Raw genomic sequence first — 8,533 nt, 5'->3', positions numbered from 1 at the left:
ACAAGAATACTGTGATTAGTGAAATAAATTTTACGTCTTTCGTATGCTGTTGCTGGGACGCACTACGATAGATTTTTGTGTATATTAGATATTGTACATGCTATAGATGCAGTTTTTTGTAAAATAAACTTATCGAGATTTTGATGTCTTTATATTCAGTGTTTAAAATAAATACGTTTAATATATCATTAAAGTAAAAATTATATATATATATACCTAGTGTAACGGTCGTTTTTCTAACCTTTTTACCAAAATGTGTTGTTTATCTTTATTAACGTGCGGAGCATAAAAAGTGGATAATTATCACAAATATTTGTCATAATATTGTCACCGGAAAATAATAGTTTTCAAAATTTGTCAACTTATTGGTATGCAAACCATTTTTAAATTAAAACTAATTTATGTTCTAATGTATTTTTAGGTACTTAGGTGAAAAGTATAGAATTTATACAAAATAGTGTAATTTTTGCCTCAAAAATCAATTAAATAACAGGTTCTTGTTTAATTTTTAAAAGAAGGTAGTTTTAAAACTTTCCATATAGATATTGCAGGCTAATAGTTATGCAAACGAATATAAGTCAATCTATAAGTTAAAAAATTGCAGTTCAAAATTGTTAAATACTAAATTTTTTGCGCAATGTTTGATATGGTAGTAGATATTTTAGTTTGTCCACATTCAAATGGAAACTTTAATTTGATGTTTCTGACTAAAGTGAGGTAAACATTTATAATTCAGCCCATGACACGTAACTAATTATTACTTCTATGTTTTACACTTGTGTCAGAGTAAAAAGTGATTAATTTCGGCTTCGGTGTTCATGTCATAGCAAAGTGGTAAATACTGTGAGAATATATAGTACGTTACAATCTGTAATTTCAGGCCGGTGTAGGTTCTTCCTGTATTGCTTATGTAGTTTTATATTTAAATAATATGTTAATAAACTTTAATATCATAAGTAATTGTACGTGAAAACGTTAATTAAAATATATTTAAGTGTAAAATACAATTTACAGTGAGTAATACATGTTCATTTTCAACAATATAAACAATTTATAAGTTTAGGTAATTTATGACTAATGGATGCTTTGATTTATACATGTTTAATATGTCCTTGTAAAAGTAACTTGATTCTAATGTGGTCATTTAGCCTTCGTGTTATTGTAATTTGTTATTTCTTTCTTATGCTTTTTTCTTCGTTTTCTTTAATTTTTGTAAAGAATAAATAAATAATAATTTAACTCCTCGGCCTGTTTCCAGGGTATCATACGAATTTTAGTTCCTGACATTAGAAAAAAAAAAACGCATTAGTTGATTCTTTAATATTGTAAAACAAAAGTCTAAAAGTAATTAAATGATTTTGCACATAACATTAACCAAAACCATAAACTGTGTTCTGGCTATTCTTATTTTTTTGACATTTTAACATTAAAACATGCAAATATTTATATACATGTATTTAAAAAAGTCGTTCTAGAATGAAATCGTGAATGAATATAGTAATATGAAGATAATACCACCAACAGATTAGCAATTCAATATAACACTATTTCACAATACTCGCATAAACGATAAGAGCTCATGAATCTAACCGGGCAACATACGATAAACGATTGACCATTACTGTAAAACTAGCTACCTATGTGACATAAATATGCATAACGGCCGTTTATTTTGTATTTGAGAAAATATTAAATGCCTACAATCCATGAATGTTACCTCCTGGTTCTGAAAAAATAAGTTTTTATCAGAAATTTCTGTAATGTTTAATGGGGAAAAATTAATCAAGGAAGAAACTTTAAACCTTGTTTAGTTTCAGTGACAAAACTTAAAAACTACAATTTCAAAGAACAAAGCTAAATCGAGTTCGAATCCCCGTCACACCAAACATGCTCGCCCTCCCAGCCGTAGGGGCGTTATAATGTAACGGTGAATCCCACTATTCGTTGGTAAAAGAGTAGCTCAAGAGTTGGCTGTGGGTGTTGATGACTAGCTGCCTTCCCTCTAGTCTTACACTGCTAAATTAGGGACGGCTAGCAGAGATAACCCTCATGTAGCTTTGTACGAAATTCAAACCAAATCAAAGCTAAATTACTATCCGTAATAAATAATTCTGTTTTTAAACTGTAACATCAATTTAATTATTAACTTTAAAATTTACGTAAAAGCAGTTTGCAAAGCATTAAAAAAGAGTTACTTAATATAGTTTCTTGACAGACATAACTCGCAACTCCCTAGTGGCCCAACGGTATGTTTGCTTGCTCGCACCCGTAGAAACCGGATTTCGATACCCATGGTGTCCAGAGCACAGATGGTTTATTCTTAGTTCTAAACAAAACTAATTGCATTAAATACCCTTTATGATATTTAACTGTATATACTGAGCATTTACAAACCAACAAATATTTAAAGAAAGTTAAGTCCTAACCAGGTAGATGATTTATAAATTTATTTTATTCTTAAGGAAGGTTGAATCGATTGGATATCGATCATGATTACTGGTCGATGTGGTCACATATACAAATAATAATCAGTTACTTTTCTCTAATTACTGTCCACTGATGAAACAGCGGTAAATTTAAGGATTTACAAAACTCAAATTCAAGGTTCTATGTGATGAGCAATCAATTCAGCGTATTGCTAATATAGAAAATTAATGTGATTTCTATTTCTCCAGAGACGAACTAACGTTTTTTGTTTCAGTGTTTACAAGAGGTGTATTCAGGTTTTGCTTAATTCTGTCTTATGTTTTGTGTTTTATCAGTTAGGTGGATGTAGAAGGTTTTTATTTTTGTTTTTTACTTATATGGTTCATATTATTTTAGTATTGTAATTTATCCTTGACCTCCTTCATTGGTATGAACAGTTGTTGCAAATAGATCAGTGTTACAACTTTGTACATCTATTATGCTCCTGAATTATAACTTTTTAGGTCATTTTGTTTCTTCAGGGTATTGGAGTCCACATTCGCAAAGGATAATGTAACTTTTTTTTCTGTATTAGGTCTTTGAATTGTTTTATGTATTAATTGTAATTGTATTGTGTTGTGGCTTTTGAATACCATTCAAACTTTATACCAACACTACAGGTACACCTAAACACACAATAACAATTAAGTAATGGACTAAACTTCCTCCTAGTATATGACAAAATAGAATAGACATAACTACAATTACAGAAGACACAACTTATATTCAACCAAAGGAAGAAAAATAATTCAGGTTCGAAATAAAGCCGGCAATTGTAGAAGCAAAGAAATGTAAACACCACTACAATTACAAAATAGAAAGTATAACCCAAACGCTTTTAAAAGCGCCAAACAATTTTTCCAAATAAAGAATGGCCCGCCTTTTCAAAGTACTCGGGTTAATGGGTCGGTATTTTTCTTTTTTATTGAGTTTTAAATCTACATGTTTTCCTAACTTCATGAATGAAAACTCGTTATAATATCACTCAACAAAAGTGTTTGAAATTTAATGAAATTTCCCCTTGGTGGCTCAGCAGATAAAGGTTACTGTATTGATGGGGAGGTAAAAGAAGACCATCAAACTCCAAACTCTAGTTTAAGATGGGCACTACACGAAGAAAAAATCTCCTCAAGTAGCGTCTTGAAGGACATGGAGCAAAAATAATGAGACGATTATCAATACACCACTCCACTCAGCAGTGGTTTACTTATGGACCACAAGCAAAATTATCCTCTTTGAGACAGTCTCATTGACTGCAGAAATTGACAGTGCCGCCAATTAGCTATACATCAGATAGATATAGTACCGTTAATAGGTAAATATCCTCACATCTTTGAAGTGCAATCCTGTCTGTAAAGATTTTAAAAGTAAAATAATGTTGCAAGAATTAATCATCAAATCCAACTCCAGTAACATCACAAACACTCTGCCAAGTTTGTAATTATGGAGCTCTCAAGGAATGCACCAACTTACAATCTAAATTATAATATAATTCATAACCTTTTGCACTGATGCTATGTGTTTCCAATATAGATAAATATTACCTATAACAAGACGGCTTAGCGATGCATAATGGTTCACAACTAACATTAGTGCTCAACAACCTCTACATGGAACATTTCAAAGCAGCTGCTCCAAGTCCCATGATATGTTGACCATAAACGAGAGAAAAAAAATTCATGAACAACCTAAACAGAAGTCTTGCAATAGAATTCACAATGTAATTAGAATAAAATAAACTCATTATGTTAGACATGATGATTAACAAGTCACATATCTTGTATACCACAGACGTTTAAAGGACAGTTATAAATACGGGTAACTGCTTTGACCATAAGTACAAACATCCCAACAGTGTAAAGGAGGGCGTTTTAAACTAGTTGTGTCGATAATGGACATTATTTGTAATACAATAGATATCAAAAACGATTAACAAACACAAATAAGATGAACATTATTTACAAACAAAAGTAAAGTTACTCACACAGCTATATTTTCTATGTCAATGTTTACAACATTCTTTGTGAATGAAAACTCTAATATATTGGAAAAACAAAAAGGCTTGTTGGCCTTATCAGTAACCAGATAAGGGTAAGTTTCAGGAATATAAAATACATGAAAGACTGTAATAAAAATCTATCTGGAATAATCCGCATTACGCGAGAGAGGAGATTATGTAATAAATTAGAATAATATGTAAATAATAGAATATGAACCACAATGTGAAAAAAGAAGCCCTCTATATTCACATAATTGATAACACCATGTAACACAAATTTTGTTTCTGGATAGCATGTGTTATTTCTTAATTGCTATTGTTGTAAAAGTACAGAAAACTTTGCTTTTGTAACCTGGATAATTAAATTTAGAAATTAACCTATTTTCTGTGTAAAAAATGGGCAAATTTGCACATTTTAATTCACATGAGGTCTGAATAAAACAACATATGAATCAAGATTTACATGTATCTACAATTATACACAAATCTTTAGAAGTGAGTAGTTTTTCGAGATTTGCAACTGTAATGTAAATCACTTTCACATATTAGCCCCCGAATACAGTCTCCTATCATGTTTTCGTTATACGCTCCTAGGTCACAAAAGCAAAGTGTGAAGAGAAAAATAGGTCTTTTCCATTTACTTTAGGCACAAGCAATTGGGAAATAACACTTTCCGCCCAGGAACAAGAAAAAGTAAAAATGTTGTTGCATAGTATAGTAGACTTCGCAAATGTAACAAAACAATCAACGAGGTCGGGATATCCCTGTTGAATGCGTTCCAATAGGCCCGGCATGGCCAGGTGAGTTTAGGCGTTCGACTCGTAATATAAGGGTCGCGGATTCGAATCCCCGTCGCACCAAACATGCTCGCCCTTTGAGCCGTAGGGGAGTTATAATGTAACGGTTAGTCCCACTATTCGTTGATAAAAGAGTAGCCCAAGAGTTGGCGGTGGGTGGTGGTGACTAGCTGCCTTCCCTCTAGTCTTACACTGCTAAATTAGGGACGACTAGCACAGATAGCCCTCGAGTAGCTTTGTGCGAAATTCCAAACCAAGTCTTAATTAGTATATTTTGTTACAACTAATCATCATTTGGGAGTGACTTCACAATTAAAATAATTGAAAGAAAAATTATGATATTTGATTGGTCCATCATAGATATTTCAATACTATACTTGTGCATTTTTTTATTTTCTTAAATGTTTATTAAGAACGCTAATGTTCAATCAAATTTCATATTTTCTTAGGCTCTGATCTTTTGGAAAGAGGATGCCATTTACAGTATAACTTACTTTTTTATCATAACTAATTCAATTCAATTTTCAACCTTGAATTCAAAATATTTTTAGCATTTATATAATTTCTTCATATCACTGAGAGTTTGTGCTTTGTCAACAAATCATCAAATTAGTCCAGAATGTTATTACTCAGGGAAATTTCTGTTAAATATTATTAGTTTATTAGACTTACAGTAGTTTCGGAATTTATTTTGAAGTCAGGCTTATAGGTGAGTGTAGCTTTAACAAATGTTAAAGAAGAAATAAATTCGTTTGTAAACGTTACATGGACCGGATTTTGTATTATTTGATAAACTGGATCTTGTGTAATTTCTACTAAATAATCCAAAAGAACCTGATAAACGATATGTTAGTACCAGTGTTAGAAGTGGGATTATTTTTGGGAAAATAAAATTGAGTTCTGACTAAACTTTAACTTTCAAGACGACCACACGAGTGCAAAGCAATATAGGAACTCTGCTGGAAAGAAGAGCAAATGGAAGAAAGAAACAGAATATGAAAAGAAAGCCATCCATTGGCACAGGTATGTCTGCGGACATCTCCTGCTAGGTACCAGGTTTTGATACTTATGATGGGCAGAACACAGATAGACCATTGTGTAGTTTTGTGATTACTTTCAAACAGACAAACAATTAAAAGAAAATCATGAAGGAAGGAACCAAGCATGAAAAAGTTCAAAATGTGAGATAAAAATTAAAATAAGATAAAAAAAGAAAGAGATAGAATATTAAAAGAAAACGAAGAAATTTTTTAGAAAATTGAAAGAAGATCAAGAAGTAAAAACTGAAACTTAGGAGAAGAGTTATGAGAAATATACCCCAGCTACATCACCAGTTTTAGAATTTAGCCAACCAGTTCAATAACATCGATCAATCGAGAAACTAATAAACGGTGGTGGAGAGGAACTATAGGAGACGTATCAAGCCCAGTTTGAAATAATTTCCAAGATGAATAGGTGGAAGAGGAAACAGTAAGCTATTTATCTTTTTGCCCATAAAAACGACCAGCTTTACCAACATTAAGTAACCTCCTATCTGAAAGCTGCAATAATTATCAAGCATTGGTGTCTGTTTTATCCAACAGGTTTGAAATGATACACCAAAAGGTAGTATGCAAAACAAAGAAAGGAGATATTTTTGTTGAACTTGTGGAAAACTTAGAAATGCTTGTTCAATTATATTACCCAGATTCTCCACTTAAAATAATAGCTTCGTTGGTATGTGATGGATTTATATATGTCATAACAGACGAAAACCTGAGAATTAAGCTGAAGCGAAGTAGGTATACATTTTTTAAATGGAGCTCTGTAGTTTGCAGTGGAATTTGAATATATTAAAGCTTTAGGTAAACCATTAAATACAGTATTTAGAAGTTACAGAATTATCAGATTTAGTAACATTGAAACATCAACTCCTTTGGACCATAGCCTAGAAGAACTAGAACGATTAGTTAGACAGGATGAATTATATAAATTACAAGACAACAGATGTTTTAAATGCCAGTTTAAAACGAGATTGTGCCAAGAACTACAGACAAAAATCTGTATGGAATAAAACTCATCCTAAAAGATTATGGATAAGGAAAAATGTTATAATACTGAGAAACATCGCCATTACAGCAGAGACTGTGAGGAATCAAAAGCTGTTACTCAGCCAAAAATTAATCTTTGAGCTAGCCATATCAAAATAAAAGTAAAGTTCTAACTAAATATAGGGAAACAAAAATTAGCTGGACTTATGATGAATAGCTCAGTTGAAAATAATTCATATAACCCAAATGAGGTAAAAAGTTCATTATTCTAAGAAAAGAGTCAACACTCAAGAGGTTTATTGATGGGAAACCTTGTGATATGTTGATCATTACTAGTTCTACAGTTACACTGGTTTAACCAGATTTGGTAATTAAAGACACATAAATTGCCTTCAGTAATGAAGAAAAAAGATGTTTTGGTGTGATCAGGAAGTGGACATAAAGTTCCAGCAAAACAAAAATTATTGTAAGAGATTTCATTATGCGCCATGACGTGCAGGCAACTGACACTGAGAAAGAATGTATATTTAAAACCGACTTCATGTGGAGATATGGATGCGTTTGTTTGTTTGTTTGGAAATTTCGCACAAAGCTACTCGAGGGCTATCTGTGCTAGTCGTCCCTAATTTAGCAGTGTAAGACTAGAGGGAAGGCAGATAGTCATCACCACCCACCGCCAACTCTTGGGCTACTCTTTACCAACGAATAGTGGGATTGACCATCACATTATACACCCCCACGGCTGGGAGGACGAGCATGTTTAGCGCGACGCGGGCGCGAACCCGCGGATTACGAGTCGCACGCCTTACGCGCTAGGCCATGCCGGGCCGATATGGATGCGAAGTTAAAATAACTTCAAAGTTTATCGTAAAGAAATCCTTATTCACTACATGGCAATTACCATCAGAGGTTAAATTTCCAGTAAAATCAAGTAAGGCAATCTTTGTCAGGAGTTATTAGGAATAAATCTACACACAGTGAATGGTCTTTACTAAAACAAAACACCCAGAGTGTCTTCAAGAACTGTCGTGAACCCAAAGAATAAAGACACCATCGTTAGGGCTATGTAAACAACAAAGCATAAAATTCGTGCTAAGTCTCAATGGAACATTGCAAGACGTGAAGCTGTGCAGGTAATACATATCAAAGAATGTCAGAAGTAGTCTGTTTGTTTTGGAATTTCGCACAAAGCTACTCGAGGGCTATCTGTGCTAGCCGTCCCTAATTTTGCAGTGTAAGAC

Source organism: Tachypleus tridentatus, chromosome 11 (genome assembly GCF_004210375.1).
Source record: "Tachypleus tridentatus isolate NWPU-2018 chromosome 11, ASM421037v1, whole genome shotgun sequence".
Lineage (NCBI taxonomy): Eukaryota > Metazoa > Arthropoda > Merostomata > Xiphosura > Limulidae > Tachypleus > Tachypleus tridentatus.
Note: the sequence above shows the minus strand (reverse complement) of the source record.